This window comes from Notolepis coatsorum (genome assembly GCF_963971535.1).
Source record: "Notolepis coatsorum genome assembly, chromosome: 9".
Taxonomy (NCBI): Eukaryota; Metazoa; Chordata; class Actinopteri; order Aulopiformes; family Paralepididae; genus Notolepis; species Notolepis coatsorum.
The window spans coordinates 69,325,468-69,347,222 of NC_140173.1; the positions used below are offsets into that span (position 1 = coordinate 69,325,468).

Genomic DNA, 21,755 nt, shown 5'->3' on the forward strand with positions numbered 1-21,755 from the left:
GACAATTAGCGGTTTGTTCCCTGTTGGAGTATAAATATTGCCTTTCAAATTACCCATAGTATGTCTCCATAGCTATAATATAGAATGTATGATGGCTCTACAAACATCATTAAAACGGTCTGAAACTGTGGCGCCAGGGAGTAGAGATGGGAAAACAAATGCGACTGCTGTTACCTCGAGTATCGGAGGGGACTCGTGCTATGTATGACTTAGTCCACATTGCAGCCGGCTTGTGGGAGGCAAGAAACAGCGTCCGTGACAGGGGAGGGTTGAATTGGATGGGAGAAAAATAGAAAATGGGAGAAAAAGTGGATAAAAAAAAAGATAATATAACATATTCCTTTATTGATCCCCATGGGGAAATTCAGGCATCATAGCAGTATGCAGGAGGGAGGAGGGGAGGTAAAGGTATGAGCAGGGTAATGGTAGAAGACATTAGCATTAGCATGCTAACACTAACAAACACACTGACCGCTCTCCATGTGGTTATTAGCATTAGCATGCTAACGCTGACAAACACGGACAAAAGCACTGACTGACAAACACTCACTGCTCTCCAATTATAGTTATAGTTAGACGTAATAGGAAGGGTGATAGGAAGCATAGGGAGGGTGTTAGGAAGCATATGAAGCAGACCCGGCGGCATGGGCGGGCATTAGGGGTCCGGGCCCGCCCACTGAGTCAGCTGTACCCGCCCTGGTGATACATTTTTAATTTTTTTATAGTCGACTAAATGTGGACTGTGAGATAGCACATGTGGAATGTGACATTTAGGTTTGTCTTACGTGAATGCATGTTTATTGTGTATTGTGTGGTTATGGCTGGAATGAGGGCCAGGCCAATTATGGCTGTGTGTGGTGTGTGTGCGTGCGTGCGTGAGAGATACAGAATATGCACGAGTGTGATTGTGTATGTTCGGGGTCTTTGTATTCAGAACGTAGCTCTGGGACTTTGCCGTTGTGAATTACTGTGTACATTGCTGTATGTATTTCATGAGAGAGACAGAGACAGAGACAGATAGAGAGAGAATATTTTCTGGGTCACGGTTAGTTATTCAGAGTAATTCCATGGCTTGTGGAGCCTGTGTTAGTATAATGTAGTTTGCAGTGTGCTCTCTCTCTCTCTCTCTCTCTCTCTCTCTCTCTCTCTCTCTCTCTCTCTCTCTCTCTCTCTCTCTCTCTCTCTCTCTCTCTCTCTCCTCTCTCTCGCTCTCTCTCTCTCGCTCTCTCTGTGTCTATAGAGAATAGTATATATAGGCTACTGCCTCCACTGAGACTGTCGTAGATCCTCACACTGGGCTGCTTCCATTACTCTACGTTTCTACACATTTACCATGTCCTTCAACCCTCACTGTGCACTCTATCTGAGGATTTGTCTGATCCTGTGGCCATACCTCACTCTGTGTGTCTCTACCTCACTCTGTGTGTCCCTGTGTGTCTCTACCTCACTTTGTGTGTCTCAACATCACTCTGTGTGTCTCTACCTCACTATGTGTGTCTCTACCTCACTCTGTGTGTCTCTACCTCACTCTATGCATATCTACCTCACTCTGTGTCTCTACCTCACTCTGTGTGTCTCTACCTCACTTTGTGTCTCTACCTCACTTTGTGTGTCTCTACATCACTCTGTGTGTCTCTACCTCACTTTGTGTGTCTCTACATCACTCTGTGTCTCTACCTCACTTTGTGTGTCTCAACATCACTGTGTGTATCTACCTCACTATGTGTGTCTCTACCTCACTCTGTGTGTCTCTACCTCACTCTATGCATATCTACCTCACTCTGTGTCTCTACCTCACTATGTGTCTCTACCTCACTTTGTGTGTCTCTACCTCACTCTGTGTCTCTACCTCACTCTGTGTGTCTCTACCTCACTCTGTGTCTCTACCTCTCTCTGTGTGTCTCTACCTCACTTTGTGTGTCTCTACCTCACTCTGTGTGTCTCTACCTCACTCTGTGTCTCTACCTCACTCTGTGTGTCTCTACCTCTCTCTGTGTGTCTCTACCTCACTCTGTGTGTCTCTACCTCACTCTGTGTGTCTCTGTGTGTCTCTACCTCACTATGTGTCTCTACCTCACTCTGTGTGTCCCTGTGTGTCTCTACCTCACCCTGTGTGTCTCTACCTCACTCTGTGTGTCTCTACCTCACTCTGTGTGTCCCTGTGTGTCTCTACCTCACTTTGTGTGTCTCTACCTCACTCTGTGTCTCTACCTCACTCTGTGTGTCTCTACCTCTCTCTGTGTGTCTCTACCTCACTCTGTGTGTCTCTACCTCACTCTGTGTCTCTACCTCACTATGTGTCTCTACCTCACTCTGTGTCTCTACCTCACTCTGTGTGTCTCTACATCACTCTGTGTGTCTCTACCTCACTCTGTGTGTCTCTACCTCACTCTGTGTGTCTCTACCTCACTATGTGTGTCTCTACATCACTCTGTGTGTCTCTACCTCACTCTGTGTCTCTACCTCACTCTGTGTGTCTCTACCTCACTATGTGTCTCTACCTCACTATGTGTGTCTCTACCTCACTCTGTGTCTCTACCTCACTCTGTGTGTCTCTACCTCACTCTGTGTCTCTACCTCACTCTGTGTGTCTCTCCCTCACTCTGTGTGTCTCTACCTCACTCTGTGTGTCTCTACCTCACTCTGTGTGTCCCTGTGTGTCTCTACCTCACTATGTGTCTCTACCTCACTCGGTGTGTCTCTACCTCACTCTGTGTGTCTCTACCTCACTCTGTGTGTCTCTACCTCACTCTGTGTGTCTCTACCTCACTCTGTGTGTCTCTACCTCACTCTGTGTCTCTACCTCACTCTGTGTGTCTCTACCTCACTCTGTGTGTCTCTACATCACTCTGTGTGTCTCTACCTCACTCTGTGTGTCTCTACCTCACTTTGTGTGTCTCTACCTCACTCTGTGTCTCTACCTCACTCTGTGTGTCTCTACCTCACTATGTGTCTCTACCTCACTCTGTGTGTCTCAACCTCACTCTATGCGTATCTACCTCACTCTGTGTCTCTACCTCACTCTGTGTGTCTCTACCTCACTCTGTGTCTCTACCTCACTGTGTGTATCTACCTCACTCTGTGTGTCTCTACCTCTCTCTGTGTGTCTCTACCTCACTCTGTGTCTCTACCTCACTATGTGTGTCTACCTCACTCTGTGTCTCTCTACCTCACTCTGTGTGTCTCTACCTCACTATGTGTCTCTACCTCACTCTGTGTGTCTATACCTCACTCCATGTGTCTCTACCTCACTATGTGTGTCTCTACATCACTATGTGTGTCTCTACATCACTCTGTGTGTCTCTACCTCACTATGTGTGTCTCTACATCACTCTGTGTGTCTCTACCTCACTATGTGTCTCTACCTCACTCTGTGTGTCTCTACATCACTCTGTGTGTCTCTACCTCACTATGTGTGTCTCTACATCACTCTGTGTGTCTCTACCTCACTATGTGTGTCTCTACATCACTCTGTGTGTCTCTACATCACTCTGTGTGTCTCTACCTCACTATGTGTGTCTCTACATCACTCTGTGTGTCTCTACCTCACTATGTGTGTCTCTACATCACTCTGTGTGTCTCTACCTCACTCTATGTGTCTCTACCTCACTCTGTGTGTCTCTACATCACTCTGTGTGTCTCTACCTCACTGTGTCTCTACCTCACTCTGTCTCAATCTGTCTGCCTCCATGTCTCTCTCTCTCTCCATCTCTCTCGATCTCTCTCTCTCTCTCTCTCTCTCTCTCTCTCTCTCTCTCTCTCTCTCTCTCTCTCTCTCTCTCTCTCTCTCTCTCTATATATATATGTATTAAGTAGGGCTGTCACGATTCGTCGACCTAGTCGACAGTGTCGACGAGTAAATTTAGCCGATTTGCATATTCATGATCGACGGACGCGTCGTATTGTTAAATGTGCCTTTTGCGGTGGAAATGGCAGACATTCAAAGTCATAACATGCGCAACGTGTAATCTAACTAATGCGCAGTGACTCACGTTCAAAATAGAATTAACTTCTCTTAGACCACTATTCGTTCTATAGCCTGTGATTACTCCTCCTGGGAGTCTCGCTGTTTCTATGTAAACTCTGCGAGCAACAGGTCCAATAAATGCGTCTTTAACATGCTTTATATTCTCGCCATTACTATATGCCGGTCCCGGTTAAAACATTTTTAACTAACGTTAGCTGCTAGTGCTACCTAAGCTAAGCTAGCTCACAGGAGAAATCAGTTTCAGTTACCTCTTACCGTATCTAAGGTAATCAACAAGTAAGCTAGCGACCACTGCTGTCCCCGCTGTCAACACCACCGTTCCTCCCAGGTGTCTCAATAGTTCTGAAGTATAAACAAACTATACAGCAACATTAATCTGTCTAATATATTTTTCTGTGTCAAAGGTAACTTACTTGTTTTTATGAGCTAATGTAGCGGTTTTCAAATGATCAGTAAAGGAACTACCGTACTTTTCGCACTATAAGCCGCACCTGACTATAAGCCGCAGCAGCTAAATTGAATGATGTGTACATATATAAGCCGCACTGGACTATAAGCCGCATGTGTTTTAATGTTTAATTACCATATGTAAGGAGTGGAGCTTGCGGCTTAATTTGACTCAACGCGGGAAACCTCACCCGGCCCGGACACGGAAAGGATTGACGGATTGATTGCTCTTTCTCAATTCTGTGAGTGGTGGTGCATGGCCGTTCTTATATTGAGCTTTAAGTTCCCACCTCTACAGAGAATGACTCCCATTGGGACACAATACTGTCGGACAAATAACATTAACTCATTTACAAGTTGTATTAAGTTTAGCAAATAAGGGAACAGATTAACATTTCAATGCAGTAAAAAAAGCAATATTTCGATTTTCGGGTTTTGTCCACATATAAGCCGCACCGTTATATAAGCCGCAGGGTAGAAAAATTGGGGGAAAAGCCGCGGCTTATAGTCCGAAAAGTACGGTATTTCTCAGTTGAGGTGTAGTTTGACCAACTGTCAACTTTTCACAGAATGTTTAGAATCTTTCAACTATAGGGCTGTCACGATTCGTCGACCTACAGGTATGGCATTTTCTCCTTGGGAACGGTTGCCAATACAATCAGTTTCATGGAGTTCTAATAGTGAGCAAAGGGGGGGGGGGGTCTCTCTCTTTCTCTCTGTACGTTCGTTCAATGATGATGATCAATGAAGTAGCCGAAATGTACACTATAAAAACGAACTTGATAGTTGATGATTAAATATTTCACTTCATTAGCAAAAATATTGTAACATCCGTCTGCTATAAGCTATTCTCCCTCTTGTGTGTGTGTCTGCATACATTTACTATATGCTACTCTTTTTCACATGGATTAGGCTAATTAGCTTTAACAATCCTGATTCCTGAGCCTATTTTATTCAAAAGAAAGATATTGATTTAAATATGTATATAGCCTATATATATAAAAAGAATATATATACATTTTAATCGTATCTACCATAGCGTGGAGTGGAGAGATGACACACAATACATTATAATAATTCATGGAAATATACTAAAAAGCTATTTATGGCCGGTAATAATCTCTCTGGCTGGTAGTTTTTTAAATCTAAAGCTAAAAAGGATGAGGATACTCATTAAACATTTTCAAATATTCAATTGAAATAGATTTTTCTGGTAAATTAATGGTTAATGATTAATTGACTAATCGATCAAATAATCAACTGATTAATCGGTAACAAAAATTGTCGTTAGTGACAGCCCTAGTATTAAGGCTGTCAAAGTTATCACATTATTAACGAGTAACGCACATTTCTTTTAACAGCACTATTTTTTTTTATGCAAGATTAACAGGCTTTATTATTTAATAAAAATTTTTTTTACATGTATTTACTCAGGGTAGGTCCAATACTCTGGGTCTCATTCTCCAACGGACTTATGACAAAAAGGGCCATTTGAGACCTTTTCGGGCAAGACATGAATATAGACAATATATTATAATATAATATTAATTATATATGTTTTATTGTGACGGCTGGTGAATCCCAAAATTGGCCCGAAAAGGTTTCAAATGGCCCTAAGAGAAAGCCCTTTTTGTTGTAAGTCCTTGGTGAATGAGACCCATTGATACTATGTTTGTTTCTGACTCAAAGTGTGTGTGTGAGAGAGAGAGAGGGGGGTGAGAGAGATGAGGCAGGGGAAAGAGAGAAAGAGCTGGGAGAGTGTGTGTGAGAGAGAGCGAGAGAGAGATGGAGAGAGAGAGAGAGAGGCGGGTTGGGGTGTGTCATCAGCCCTTGTGTGGGTGAATGTAACAAGTTCCTAACTTTTTCTTTCCCCTATTATTTCACGCACACTTTATTCATTGGTTAAATTTTTTTTTTTTTTTAACCTCTTCCATCTGCGGACCGCAAATGATGACATCACGTCATAAACCAATCTGTCTAGAGACTGTGACAAAAGTATCGTTTTATTTGTCAAACGTATTCAAGTATAAACATCATAACCATGTCGCAACAACAGTTATAATGTATATTATCATCAATACGTTAGTTTACCAATAGGTTAAAGTGTTATTAGATAGATTTTCGTTTTTGTTTTTCTATTGTTTTGGTCGCGAAAGTTGACTATTTTGGAAAAGTTTAACGTCGGGAATTGTAGAGGACACCGAGAGCTTTCGTTGATTTTTTCGAACGACACTTCCCAAAGGCCTCTATGGGGCTTCAAGCACATTACTTCTATATGAATTTATTTAATATCTCTTATTACTCCGGATAATAAACCACAAAACTTAACGTTATTGGCATATATGGGAGCGCAGTTAGTTTGTCTCCCCTATTTCTAGCATGTAGCAACAATCAGATTTGAAATTAGTTAAAAAATGGTGGCACCCTGGCAACAAAAAAAAAGAATACTGTACATACAGTCAATTTCATTATCTGTTCTTATGCACGCCTGGTGATACTAAATCCAAATAGAACTCTGGCATTTGAAATATAAGATTTGGCACAATCCATAAATGTGCGAATTGGCTACAATACATACATGTCTCTCTCTCACATTGAATATTGACCGTCTGGTCTTTTGAACGTTTTACTAATTCATGGATCTGGCATCAGAGCAGAACCAGTGGGGCCGAGGTCAACATGAGAAACCTCTGAAACCAGCTTCTGGAAACGCTTCCTAATGGAACATGTCCACCCACTGCTGCTCTCCGGCTTCTCTGGAAGTAATCGCTATCGGCAACGCTCCCAGTCCGTAACGCCAGTTAGTCCACATCAATTACAGTCGAGCCTCCGGTGCTGGTTGTAGGACAGGCTCCTGCTGGCCTACAGTAATATCTCTCCTGCTGTGTGTGTGTGTGTGTGTGTGTGTGTGTGTGTGTGTGTGTGTGTGTGTGTGTGTGTGTGTGTGTGTGTGTGTGTGTGTGTGTGTGTGTGTGTGTGTGTGTGTGTGTGTGTGTGTGTGTGTGTGTGCGTGTGCGTGCGTGTTTTCTCTAGGGGGGTATATCAGTGTATGTGTGTATTTCTAGGAGGGTATATCAGTGTGTGTTGCTAGGGGGGTATATCAGTGTGTGTGTGTGTATGTGTTGCTAGGGTGGCAATCTAAGTAGCTGCTGACGTGCTGAACACTGTTTAATCTCCAAGAGGAAACATGCTGACAGCCTTGCTCTCTTTCTCTATCTCTCTTTTTCTTCTCTCTCTTTTCTCTATCTCTATCTGTCTCTCTCTTCCCTCTCTCTCTCTCAATTGAAGGGATACATGACAGCACTTAAGCTTGAAACAACCTCTCATCTCTTCACACAGACACACACGCACACACACGCACGCACACACGCACGCACGCACGCACGCGCGCACACGCACACACACACACACACACACACACACACACACAGAGAGGTGACAGCACTGCTTGATGGATGGGTTGATGGGGGATTGAAGGAAGGGTGATGGGAAGTGAGGAATGCAGCTCTTAGAGGAACTGCAGTCAAAGGCAAAGAGGGTGAGGAGGAGGATTGGAGAGGATTGGAGGAGTAAAATGAGGATGAGGAGTGGACAGATGATGATGAGGAGGATGGTGAAGAGTGGAATGAGGAGGGTGAGGAGTGGAAGGATGATGATGAAGAGTGGAATGAGGATGATGAGGAAGATGGTGAAGAGTGGAAGGTGGAGGGTGAGGAGTGGATATAAGATGAGTGGGATGAGGATGAGTGGAAGGAGGAAGATAATGAGGAGTGGAAAGAGGATGATGAGGAGTGGAAGGATGAGGAGGAGGAGTGGAATAATGAGGATGATGAGTGGAATGAGGAGGGGAGTATTACAATTAATCTCAATGTGCTTTTCATGTTCCTCAGCAGTCCGCCGGTCCACGTGGTCAAGTGAACCAACAGCATGAGACACACTGTGCCTCAAGTTGAGACGAGCCGGGGGCCAAGTGTACGAGTGTTTGTATTTCCGACGCAAAGCAGCACGGACGTCTTCCAGTTCTGGAGAGTCCGGGTTTCATGATTCACGGTCTCAAGAGGGATGTAATGAATCCATAGGGCAATATATATATTTCGTAAACAGTTATGTGAGAAGCTAGAAGCCGCCAGAGGCCCCCCCTCCCCCTGACTGTTTTCAAAAATACAGTCTGTGCACAGGGTTGCTGTTTCCAATCTGTAGTACCGACACGTGTTGTCCTGAGGCTCCGTTTGATGAGATGCATGTTGTTTTGTAGCGGGGCTGCCCAGAGTAAAGCCTGTCCTGTCCTCAGTGTCGGTGTTGCAGTCCTCAGGAGGGTTCCAGAGAAGGATTAGTTCTTCAGTTCTTATTTGACAATTATTAAAATACAATGTTACTTGTTATTTCCATTGTGGTAATTTGGTCTCAGCAGCACATAGTATTTACATAAACATTATTATCATCAGCCTACACTATATTGATACAAGTTAAATTAAACAAACACAACTAGGGATGTCCGATATTTTTGGCCTACCGATATTATCGGCCGATATCGGCATTAAAATGTGATATCGGAAAATATCGGTCTCGGTTTTCCATCTTTTTTTTCTTTTTACATTTCTAGAACCTTTATTTACCCAGGCAAGCAAGTAAGAACAAATTCAGATTTTATTTATTGTCAAAAGTATGCATAATGTTGTGTTAATTCCACAACAAGAGATATGTAATGTTAATTACCTGAAATTATTAAATTTTTTGGGGGGGGGAAACCCTGCATATATCGGTATCGGTTGATATCAGTTGATATCGGTATCGGAAATTAAGAGTTGGACAATATCGGTATATCGGTATCGGTAAAAAAGCCAATATCGAGCATCCCTAATCACAACATTGTTAATAAAATATGTACAAACTGTACAGATCTCACACACTAAAGCAGGACGCTTCCCTCCACTGTCAGATATTATACACTAAAGCAGGACGCCTACCTCCACTGTCAGATCTCATACACTAAAGCAGGAAGCCTCCCTCCACTGTCAGATCTCATACACTAAAGCAGGAAGCCTCCCTCCACTGTCAGATCTCATACACTAAAGCAGGACGCCTCCCTCCACTGTCAGATCTCATACACTAAAGCAGGAAGCCTCCCTCCACTGTCAGATCTCATACACTAAAGCAGGAACCCTCCCTCCACTGTCAGATCTCATACACTAAAGCAGGTCTCCCTCCTCTGTCAGATCTCATACACTAAAGCAGGACACCTCCCTCCACTGTCAGATCTCATACACTAAAGCAGGAAGCCTCCCTCCACTGTCAGATCTCATACACTAAAGCAGGAAGCCTCCCTCCACTGTCAGATCTCATACACTAAAGCAGGAAGCCTCCCTCCACTGTCAGATCTCATACACTAAAGCAGGAAGCCTCCCTCCACTGTCAGATATTATACACTAAAGCAGGACGCCTCCCTCCACTGTCAGATATTATACACTAAAGCAGGACGCCTCCCTCCACTGTCAGATCTCATACACTAAAGCAGGAAGCCTCCCTCCACTGTCAGATATTATACACTAAAGCTGGAAGCCTCCCTCCACTGTCAGATCTCATACACTAAAGCAGGAAGCCTCCCTCCACTGTCAGATATTATACACTAAAGCAGGAAGCCTCCCTCCACTGTCAGATATTATACACTAAAGCAGGACGCCTCCCTCCACTGTCAGATATTATACACTAAAGCAGGACGCCTCCCTCCACTGTCAGATCTCATACACTAAAGCAGGAAGCCTCCCTCCACTGTCAGATATTATACACTAAAGCAGGACGCCTCCCTCCACTGTCAGATATTATACACTAAAGCTGGAAGCCTCCCTCCACTGTCAGATCTCATACACTAAAGCAGGACGCCTCCCTCCACTGTCAGATCTCATACACTAAAGCAGGAAGCCTCCCTCCTCTGTCAGATCTCATACACTAAATCTGGAAGCCTCCCTCCACTGTCAGATCTCATACACTAAAGCAGGACGCCTCCCTCCACTGTCAGATATTATACACTAAAGCTGGAAGCCTCCCTCCACTGTCAGATCTCATACACTAAAGCTGGAAGCCTCCCTCCACTGTCAGATCTCATACACTAAAGCAGGACGCCTCCCTCCACTGTCAGATCTCATACACTAAAGCAGGACGCCTCCCTCCACTGTCAGATATTATACACTAAAGCAGGAAGCCTCCCTCCACTGTCAGATATCATACACTAAAGCAGGACGCCTCCCTCCACTGTCAGATATTATACACTAAAGCAGGACGCCTCCCTCCACTGTCAGATATTATACACTAAAGCAGGAAGCCTCCCTCCACTGTCAGATCTCATACACTAAAGCAGGACGCCTCCCTCCACTGTCAGATATTATACACTAAAGCAGGAAGCCTCCCTCCACTGTCAGATCGCATACACTAAAGCAGGAAGCCTCCCTCCACTGTCAGATATTATACACTAAAGCAGGACGCCTCCCTCCACTGTCAGATATTATACACTAAAGCAGGAAGCCTCCCTCCACTGTCAGATCTCATACACTAAAGCAGGACGCCTCCCTCCACTGTCAGATATTATACACTAAAGCAGGAAGCCTCCCTCCACTGTCAGATCGCATACACTAAAGCAGGAAGCCTCCCTCCACTGTCCGTCTCTTGAGTTTCTCTGGGACATTTTCTAGGAGCCGTCCCATCTTTGTTCTCCACCTTGGACTATTACAAGGTACAAACACACTGACATAAGACACTGTCTCGTTTACATTAATTAAATGATCAATGTCCAGTCAGCGTCTATTCGAATACCAACCAGTTCATGCTTCCGCGTTCGCGTTTTGCGCTCTGATTGGCCACTGATGTTTCTGGTCGCACCAATCGTGTGACGGCAAGTTATTTCGCCGGTTAAGCTTAGGCACTCTTTCGAAGTTGGTTAAGGTTAGAGTTTGTCTTAGAGCAGGGCGATAGAACGCCAGCCCTGATTCCAAACTCTAACCTTAACCAACTTCGAAAGAGTCGCCTAAGCTTAACCAGTGATAAGCTAGGCGTTAGGTAGTTTGCTGCTGGTCGAGGCGGAAATGGGCGCGTCACGCGATTGGGCGCACATGTCACATGACCAGAAACGTCAGTGGCCAATCAGATTGCACCAGAAACGGCAGTGGCCAATCAGATTTGCAAAACGCAAACGCGGAAGCATGAACCGGTTGATATTCGAATAGACGCGTCCAGTCATGCTATTTAGCCCACGGCCCGCCACCCTTGTCAAAATTAGAGCAACACGGCATGCGGCACAGTAATTGTTTTATTAAGATCATCTCATTTCCGTGAGCGTGGGAAAAACACAAAATCATAATTCTAAGTGAAACTCGATTAATCGCCCAGCCCTGACCCCTGACCCCTGGGTTCTGCAATCAAACAATGGCGTTCACTCACAGCTCCATCGATCCTGTTCCAGTTGTAAGACGGATCACTACTTGTGAGCTCTGGCGCCGCCCCAGACGTTCCTTAGGTCTTGCGTTTCGTTGGAGATCTCATTGAGACAGAATCCATATCCCCTCAGTCCCACGGCGGCCTCATCTTAAACGCATTGTTCCGTGTTATTGGACAGGATTCACCTCAATTAGCGTAGTGTCTATTGAATGCCACAGCCACAAATCTTGCTGGGGCGGGGACGCGTGAGACGTTACTATGAGTGTAGCAGGTAAATCAGTATTATCAGTGCAGCTTGTGTGTCCTTAGGTCGGCAGAGGCGACCATGCAATGAGAAAACTGAAACCTGCAGAGCTTTTTTTTGTTTTTGTTTACCAAAATCGCTCCTAATCACTCATTTCTGAATGGATATTGCAACTACTACAGACAAATGTGAGTAACAAGTGTTTCTACAACTCAAGTTCCTTATTGTATCAGAAACTTCAGAATGTTATCTTTCAAAAGAGACCAGGCTCATGCAAGTGCTATGAGTATAGTATTTTGGTTTGCAAAAAAAATTGCCACTTTTCTGCCCACTTGTTAAGAGGTTAAATAGGTCTAAGGGATAACATGTCTAGTAAGTATGATATTTAAAGAGGTATACTATAAATTATAACATCTCTAGTAAGTATGATATTTAAAGAGGTATACTATAAATTATAACATCTCTAGTAAGTATCATATTTAAATAGGTATAAATGATGGTAACATCTCTAGTAAGTATGATATTTAAAGAGGTCTAAATGATAATAGCATCTCTAGTAAGTATGATATTTAAAGATGTATAACTTATGATACCATCTCTTTTACGTATGAGATTTAAAGAAGTCTTTCTGCATGATCGCACGTGGGAAACACAATTTTACAGATTTGTCGACAAAATCCACGACTATTCGTTTTTCAGCTATATCTTTTATATTGACCATTTTAATTACAATAATATTGAGAGGCATTCAACTGTATATAAGGGAGGCATTCAACTGCATATAAGAGAGGCATTCAACTGCATATAAGAGAGGCATTCAACTGCATATAAGAGAGGCATATACAGTAAGAGAGGCATATAAGAGAGGCATTCAACTGCATATAAGAGAGGCATATAAGAGAGGCATTCAACTGTTTGTTTGTATGTTGCTTGCGTATTTGTGTGTGTGTGTAGAATAGGGATGGGTACCTTTCACATTTGAACCGGTACCTGTGAATCGGTACCCAACGGTACCTTTTTTCGGTACTTTAGTCTCAAGAAATTGTATTTACCTACCTCAGTCGTAAAAAAAAAATCCAAACTTCAAATAACTACAATTTCGACCGTTTTCGGCTTGCCATTGCTCCGACTGCTTTGTTGTTGAATCAAGTCAAATCCTAGGTAAGCATATATTGTGCGTGTGAACGTTGACATGAAAAGAAAAAAGGTAAAAAAAAAAAGTAATTTTTTTCCCCCTCTGTATCTCACTTGAATCGATACTCGGTAGTACCGACGTGTTTCGGTTCGGTACCTCAAAAGTACCGAATTCGGTACCCATCCCTAGTGTAGAATGCAGCTAGGGCTGGGATGTTTACCAAATATGAAGGTATACAACAACAAAGGGCGCTGATGGCCCGTCAGCGGCAGTGCTTTATCCAATGTAGGGATAGCTTTACTTGCGAGTGCTTAAAATATATGAAATATTATAGCTATTGATCTAATGAACACGTTGATTGTCAGTGAGTTGCTTCCAGTCAACATGCACAAAACAGATAATTTTTTCATACATACATTTCCGTTTTATACCGTGGTGAATATGAATATATTTCTAGTTCTGTCTAATCTCAATAAACTCCAGCAAATCGAGCTTCAATGTATTTCCTTAGAAATCGTGCCATTTGTCGCTTGATTTATGAATAGTTTTTAAATAAACGCTAGATTATCGATATTATGTGTCATCATGCACGAACAGAAGCGGGGTCTGAAAAATCGCTTCTCCGTACTTTGGTCGGCGTGAACCGCACACACACACGCACGCACACACACACACACGCACACGCACACGCACACACACATACACACACACACATGGTATGCGCACCATTAGCAGAACCCAGAAACGTAAAAAGCTGTTTTTGGCACTCTACGGCCGGGGCCCAGAAACGTATTAAGCCGTTTTTGGCACCCAAAGTGTAAGGAATTTATAATAATTCTTTTTTTTGACGGGTCCAAATGAATGTTGTTTATATGTTCCATGCATGTAATCCCCTCCCTACTTCCCATTTCCCCACATGGAATACACCTGATCAGATACATGCCATGCTGGTTCTCTAGTGCGAATGTTATCTATAGCACCTTTCATTTTAAAAGCAGAGGTCAGGTCAAATAAAATAGTCAATTATTTACAGAAAGTGTCTTGCATATAGTGTACAGTATGTGCTTGTTAAGGTGCGGTGCAGGGTGTGTATGTCTTTGTGTGTGTGTTCAATAAGTAGTAGTAGTAAGATCAAATCAAATATAAATGGAGAGTCAGTTGGTCTGTAACCGGTATCGCCTCATATAGACGCTCTCTGGGTCCGGCAAAAAAAGAAAATGAAGTTATAGCCCTTTTCCTCGAGACTTTCCGAAACAAATTAGTTCATAAGTCGCTTGATAAATGAGGCCCTGGAACCAGAGATGAACCTACATTCTATCTGGCTTCACATCTGGCTAATGGGGAGACCTCACAACTGATTAATCACTGCGCTTTTCCACACCTCAGCATGGAACTCAGGTGAGGAATGAGTCTGTCCCAGGCGTATAGACTCATAGAAGCAGCTGCCAGGTGGAAACATACTCATAGATACACATACATGTGCATCTCAAAGAATTCGAATATGGATGAAAAGTAAATTTATTTCGGTAATTCAATTCAAAAAGTGAAAATCATATGTTATATAGATTCATTAGACACAGAGTGTATTATTTCAAGCCTTTATTTCTTTCAATTTTGATTATGGCTTAAAAACGAATGAAAACCTAAAATTCTGTATCTGAGAAAATGTGAATACCAATACCAATGTCGGCCTACCGAAAAGTATATGCACTCAATACTTGGTCGGGGCATGAATCAATGCGGCGTGGCGTGGAGGCAACCAATATATTTCCTCAATATTCTAATTTATTGAGAAGCACCTGTATACATACTTTATTAAGTTCACCAGGTCCTTCATTCATTCATTCAAACCTTTATTTGAACTCTTAAGTATTTTTCCCCCCTTTCTTTTTTTAAATATTGATTGAAGAAGTGTGTTCTTAGTCAACGGCAGAAAACTGGGTGGGTTTCAGCTGTCCTGACTGGTGGGAAGTTCATTCCACCATTGTGGAGCGAGATCAAATAATAGCCTGCTTCTCTTTGATGACCCCCCTGGAGCTCGGATTGGAGTGGGTCTTGAGGGTGTGTAGTTAGAAGATGCTGAGCGTAGGGGCCGTGACGGTGTGTAGTTAGAAGATGCTGAGCGTAGGGGCCGTGACGGTGTGTAGTTAGAAGATGCTGAGCGGATGGGTCTTGAGGGGGTATAGTTGGAGACCATTCACCAGAGGTACAATAGTTGAGTTCTGGCTGTTATTTTGTTCACATGTCATGCTCTACATATGAGACCATAGCCATTTATAGCTATTATATTTTTTGTGTGTGTGTGTGCGCGCGAGTCGTGTCTCACTTGCTCTTGTGTTCTTTTCTCATATAATGATATAAGGATGTTGGAATGTAGTGACGTAAGGACGTAATGATGGGGAATAAATGAAGCACGAGACAACAAATACATAATTTGATTGAAATCTCCCGTCTCGTGGAAATACAGACACACCAACATAAACACAATGGAATTTAGCAGTTTTCTCATTCTGCTCAGACTACAGTATCTCTCTCTCTCTCTATCTCTCTCTCTCTCTCTCTCTCTCTCTCTCTCTCTCCCCCTCCCTCTCTATCTCTCTCTCTCTATCTCTCTCTCTGGGCATTCATGTCACACCATCTGTATGTATGCTGCCTTTATTGAGTTTGTTAGAACTCAAATTGCTCTCTCTCTCTCTCTCTCTCTCTCTCTCTCTCTCTCTCTCTCTCTCTCTCTCTCTCTCTCTCTCTCTCTCTCTGGGCATTCATGTCACACCATCTGTATGTATGCTGCCTTTATTGAGTTTGTTAGAACTCAAATTGCTCTCTCTCTCTCTCTCTCTCTCTCTCTCTCTCACTCTCACTCTCACTCTCACTCTCACTCTGTCTGTTCAATGCCTCTAGGCACTAATTAAGCTCCACAGTGATTGGAAACTGGCATCTGCGTGTGCGCTTGTGCAATGACCAGTGCAAGAGGGCTGTGTGTGCGTGTGCATGTGCATGCGTGTGTGGGGGACGACAAAGTCTACTCTACACATCGCACTAATACTCCAGTCCATGATGCAGCGAGCAGTCTCTCTCTATATCTATCTTTATTTCTCTTTATACCTTCTCCTTCTCGTGTTATCTTTCGTCCGTCCCCCCTCTCTCTCTCTCTCTCTCTCTCTCTCTCTCTTTAATTTTTTTTTTTTAATCTAATTCATTCCATAAGAACGTAGAATACACATTTACAGACTTTTTTAATATGGTCCATTTGCATGTTCTTGGTATCTGATTCTAGGGACATCTATGGATAATGTATTCCCAGTGTCAGAAATACTGTGTCTGTTACTAGGCTTGAGTAAATTGTAATGAACCAAATGAGAATATCAATAACTTGTTTTTTATCTTTCACTGTGAATAACACCATGCTCACATTGACCAGACCTGAAAAATCTAAGCAAATTAATAGATGGAAGATGATTAAACAGAAGGTTTTGTAGATACAGTACTAAATTCTGCCATCCGGACACATGCAATTTGAAATATGATTATAGAATATAGAATATCAGTCATAAAATGGTTATGCGATTAAAATGTGATTAATTATATTAATTAATTACAAATCCTTTAATTAATTAGATACTTTTTTTTAATCGCCTGACAGCACTACTCTATATATATATCTGTATGTCTCTCTCTCTGTATGTCTCTCTGTATATCTCTATATCTCTATATGTCTCTCTATCTCTATATCTGTCTCTCTCTCTCTCTCTCTCTCTCTCTCTCTCCCTGTATGTATCTTTGTTAGTATATTTCTCTATCGCTCTATCTCTCTGTATCTCACTCTCTGTGTATGTCTCTATATCTGTGTATGTATATCTCTCTGTCTCTCTCTCCCTGTCTGTCTCTTTGTTAGTCTTTCTCTATTCATCTCTCTATATCTATATAGCTCTATCTCTATCCATGGCTCTCTCTGTGTATGTATATATCTCTGTGTGTGTCTCTCTATCTCTGTCTATCTCCCTGTCTGTCTCTTTGTTTGTCTCTCTCTCTATCTGTGCATTCATGTCATGCCTATGTATGTCTGCTGCTTTTATTGAGCTTGTTAGAACTCCAATTTAAGGGGCGGTCAGGTGGCATAGCGGAGATTGCGCTCGTCACGAATGCAGGAGACGCTGGGTTCGAGCCCAGCTCTCAGCATTGCTACCAGCTTGGCTGGCCGTTCACACTAATACAATTGGCAGTATTAGGGGGTGGGAAAGCTGGCGGGTGGGAATCTGGCGTTGTGGACAGCGACGCCTACAGGTCAGGTCTCGGCGCTTGCTAAGCGGGGCAGGACTTGGTGGAGATAGCGTGCCCTCCCACGCGTTACACTTCACCAATGAGAGTCCTCGCTGCCAAGTGAAAAAAGCGTCACTGGCTTGACTGTGCAAGTCTCGGAGGAAGCATGCGTTCGGCATCAGGACACCCTTGTACCGACTCGTGGGAGAACATGCGTACAACAACCAGGTAGGGGAGGTGGGGAATTGGCACAACGACTAATTGGGACGGGGAGAAAATCAAAAAAAAATAGGAGAAAGAGAAGGTTAAAAATAAATAAAAAATAAAAATTAAGAACTCCAATTTATCTATCTCTCTCTGTATCTCTGTCTCTGTGTATGTCTTTATTTATTTATATCTCTCTATATCTCTCTATATGTATATATATGTGTATATATATGTCTCTATCTCGATATCTATCTATATCTCTTTATCTACACCTATCTCTCTATCTCTATCTCTATCTCTCTTTCTGTCTATGTCTATCTCTCTATATATCTCTCTAAACACCAACATGTCTGGTCTTGTTATTAGTGTCTGTTTTCTTTCAGCACATTCATAAATTATCAAAGAATGGTGCTTCCTGCAGTGTGTGTGTGGGGGGGGGGGGGGGGGGTCGTCGTTCTAGGGATTTGGGGAGTGTGTTATCAGTAAGAGGTTCTCTCCACATCTGGACAGAGTCAGGCTTAGAGAGGTAGTCTAAATTGGATATGGCATGGACACACACACACGCACACAATGCAGCTAAAGCCCATCTCTGGTCGATTGGAATTAGTTTGAGTGGATGGTGTGGACGACGCCCAGAGAAACAGTCCTGTGACTAATAACACACACACACATATACACACACACACATATATATATACACACACACACACACACACACACACACACACACACACACACACACACACACACACACACACACACACACACGCACACACACACACACACACATATATATATATATATATATACACAGACAGACTGACAGACAGACACACACACACTCTCTCTCTCTCTCTCTATCTGGGGGTCTGGCAGTCAGTGGATCAATAGCGTAGCCACAGCGGGGGGCTAATCAATAAGGTGGATTTGCTCTGCTGTAGGAAGAGAATCAGCCCAGATGCTTTCCCAAGAAACACACACATATATATACACACACACACACATATATATATATATATATATACACATACACACACACACATATATTTTATATATACACATATGTACAAGACACACACGTGCAAGTACACTCACCCTCCTTTACCTGCATGCACACACACGCACACACACACACACACACACACACACACACACAGAGACACACACACCTTCCCCCACAGTGAGGCATGCTCTATATAATGAGACATGCAGATCCCAGCTTAGCCCTCACAAATAGTGAGCTGTTTATCCCAGCTGTTTTCAAAGCATTCCAAAGCTCAAGGCCTTACGCAGTATGTAAGACACATTATGCAGGAGATTACTATGCATATTATTTGTAACACTAGGACCTGCCTACGTGTTCAGAAGTTGATTGTCTTGACTTTATCCTTGAAGGCTGGGGGGGGAAACATATTGAAGAAAATCAATATTGAATCGTTTCACTTGAAGCCATTCGATTGGGATCAATATTTTAATCTATTCGGTGGATGTGTCAAGATTTTGCTCCAAGTGTTATTTATAGTGCACCTCCCACCCAGCACGTATTTGCTGAACCACTACGGAAGCTCAGTTGACCAAATTACATCTTTTGACGACAATAACATAATATTATACATTTATTTGATCCCCTTGGGGGAAATGTGGGCATCATACAGTAGCAGCATGGGTAATGATGGAGGGGAGGCATGGACAGGGTAATAGTATAAATACATAAATATAAGGCAATCAAATTTAATTTGAATATAAACATTTGAGAAAAATAGTGTAAACTAAATAATTAGCTCGGAATATACAAAAATGAGAATAATAAACACTATACACTAGGTGCAGGTGATGGTCTGTACAATGGCAGGTTCTAGCCTCTGGCTGAAACCAGCACCATCCACCCTAATATCATTCAGAATTAAATCTAACCTGGACCTTATGAATAATAATTGCAGATACCCAGCCCTATTATACTTTCTAGTCTTGATAGTAAAGGCCCTCCCATAGTCGAGCAGACTGTACACAGAGCAGACTCCGCGGAGGTCCGCGCGGACTCTTTGAGCTTTGATCTCAGCGGACAGCAGACCCACAGCAGAGTCCAAGTGCGAAGCTCCTATTTTCTGACGCGCGGACATCCGCGCCGCTGACTTGGTGTCACACAAAACGCCGATCTGCATTTTACTCTGACCACTCGCTCCATGCCAAGAGAGATGTTTGAATGGCTTTTCTAAATGAAGTGTGTAAAATTGCCAGTTTTATTTCAAAATATGAATGTTATCTCCGTTTCCAATATTTTGAAATAAAACTGGTGCTTTTATTTCATACAATGCGTGTTTGTCATTTCAGCACCACGCGCTGTCCACCTCAAGCCTATATACCTGTTATTCAAGTGCGTAAAACTGCCCGTTTTATTATCGAAATATTGGAAACGGAGATAACATACTCTTTATTTTGACATCGGATGACGACGACATGACAGAAGTTGAACAGCGTGGGGACAATTGTGTAAACTGGCACGTGACATGTAGGAAATTGGTCCGTGGAGGTCCGATCGACTATGAAAGCTCAAAGAGTCCAGTGGACCTCCGCTGAGTCCAGTCCGCGTACAGTCTGCTCGACTATGGGAGGGCCTTAAGCAGGGGAGGAAATTAGGCCACTTTACTGGCCAAATGCTAGTATTTTTTACGTTTGGCTGGTAAAAAAAATCAGATACCCGCCAGTTGGCTGGTAAGCCAAAAAGTTAGTTTCCTCCCCTGCTGGCGAGTATACAAAAAAATAAAACATTCTGCAATCACTGCACTGGCAAACGGTGCGCGTCTTCTGAGTGTTCGCTTTAGTTGACAGTGCCACGAGAGCACTGCACAAGACCACCCGCGGACATATAATGTTTAATAAACGTTTGCGCAGTACTGGCCAACCCGCGGACATATAATAATAAAAGTCCCGCGGTACTAGGCTAGCAATCAGGAGCACTCGCAAACAGATAACGTTAAACACAGCAGAAGATGGAAAACAGACAGACTGACCAACGGGGAACTGCATCCAACCCTAGTACAACCCTCGAGTATAAGTTACTAAGGACACATTTAAATCACAGAGGTGTAATGTTAGTCTACTGGAACTGTATACAGTGGTTAGCTTCTAGTTAGCGTTTTAGCTATAGCTGCTTGCTAGCTAACGTTAGCCCCGTGTGCTCAAAGCAGCCAGCTAGGTGTATCTGTTATGACTATAATGTTTCCAAAAAAGCACCAGACTACGACGTAAGGTTAGACTATTTTATTTCATGCTCAAAAGCCCCTGGCTTGCACATCGCAGTCACGAAAGGGGCTAGCTCAACCAGTGCACTGTGCACAACAGCACACCAACCCAACTGACGTTACCACAACACTTGACGGTACTTCACAGCACTGTCGTAAGACCACTGTGCTGTCTTAAAGGCACAGTGTGCCTACCCAGATGCATACACAACATTGACGCGGCTTGACATACAAAGAAGTAATTATCACAATTAGCGATTTTTTTTGTCTGGTAAAAAATCTGTTTGGCTGGTAAAAAAAATCAGATACTCGCCAGTTGGCTGGTAAGCCAAAAAGTTAGTTTCCTCCCCTGGCCTTAAGGCTGGGTAATAAACCAAACATGTACCAATACCAACATCATGAATCTCTTATGAACCTAATTCATCTCATATCTGTATCTGTATGTTCCTCCAGTGAAACGTTTTCATTTTGTGTTCCATTAATTCAAGTGAATGTACAACAACCACATGATCACATCACATGATGCTGACAGACAGACATGTTATCAGAAACATATCATCAACACCACGGAGAAGGTGGTATTTGTGTGCTAGTGTTTAAAAAAAAGGATTTATCATGTAATTTATGGCTACGGAGGTACATTTGATAATATTATACGGATATTGATCTGGATTCTAGGCCATACAGCCCAGTTGGTTAGAGATTGAGATACATTTAAGTGGACGAGTCTGGTTCTTGGTTATTTGTGGTTGTGGTAAATGTGATTGATTAGGATCCACTAGCTGACGCAGTGCGAGAGCTTCA

At 42.9% G+C, this 21,755-nt stretch overlaps 1 protein-coding gene across 1 annotated transcript in view; it reads left to right on the top strand.

The window, feature by feature from the left end:
* The window catches only part of LOC311234660 (stromal membrane-associated protein 1-like), a gene marked incomplete at its 3' end in the record, with an annotated part of 396,934 nt that overhangs the window by 214,965 nt on the left and 160,214 nt on the right, over positions 1–21,755 (top strand). The gene's annotated exons all lie outside the window — the stretch shown is intronic.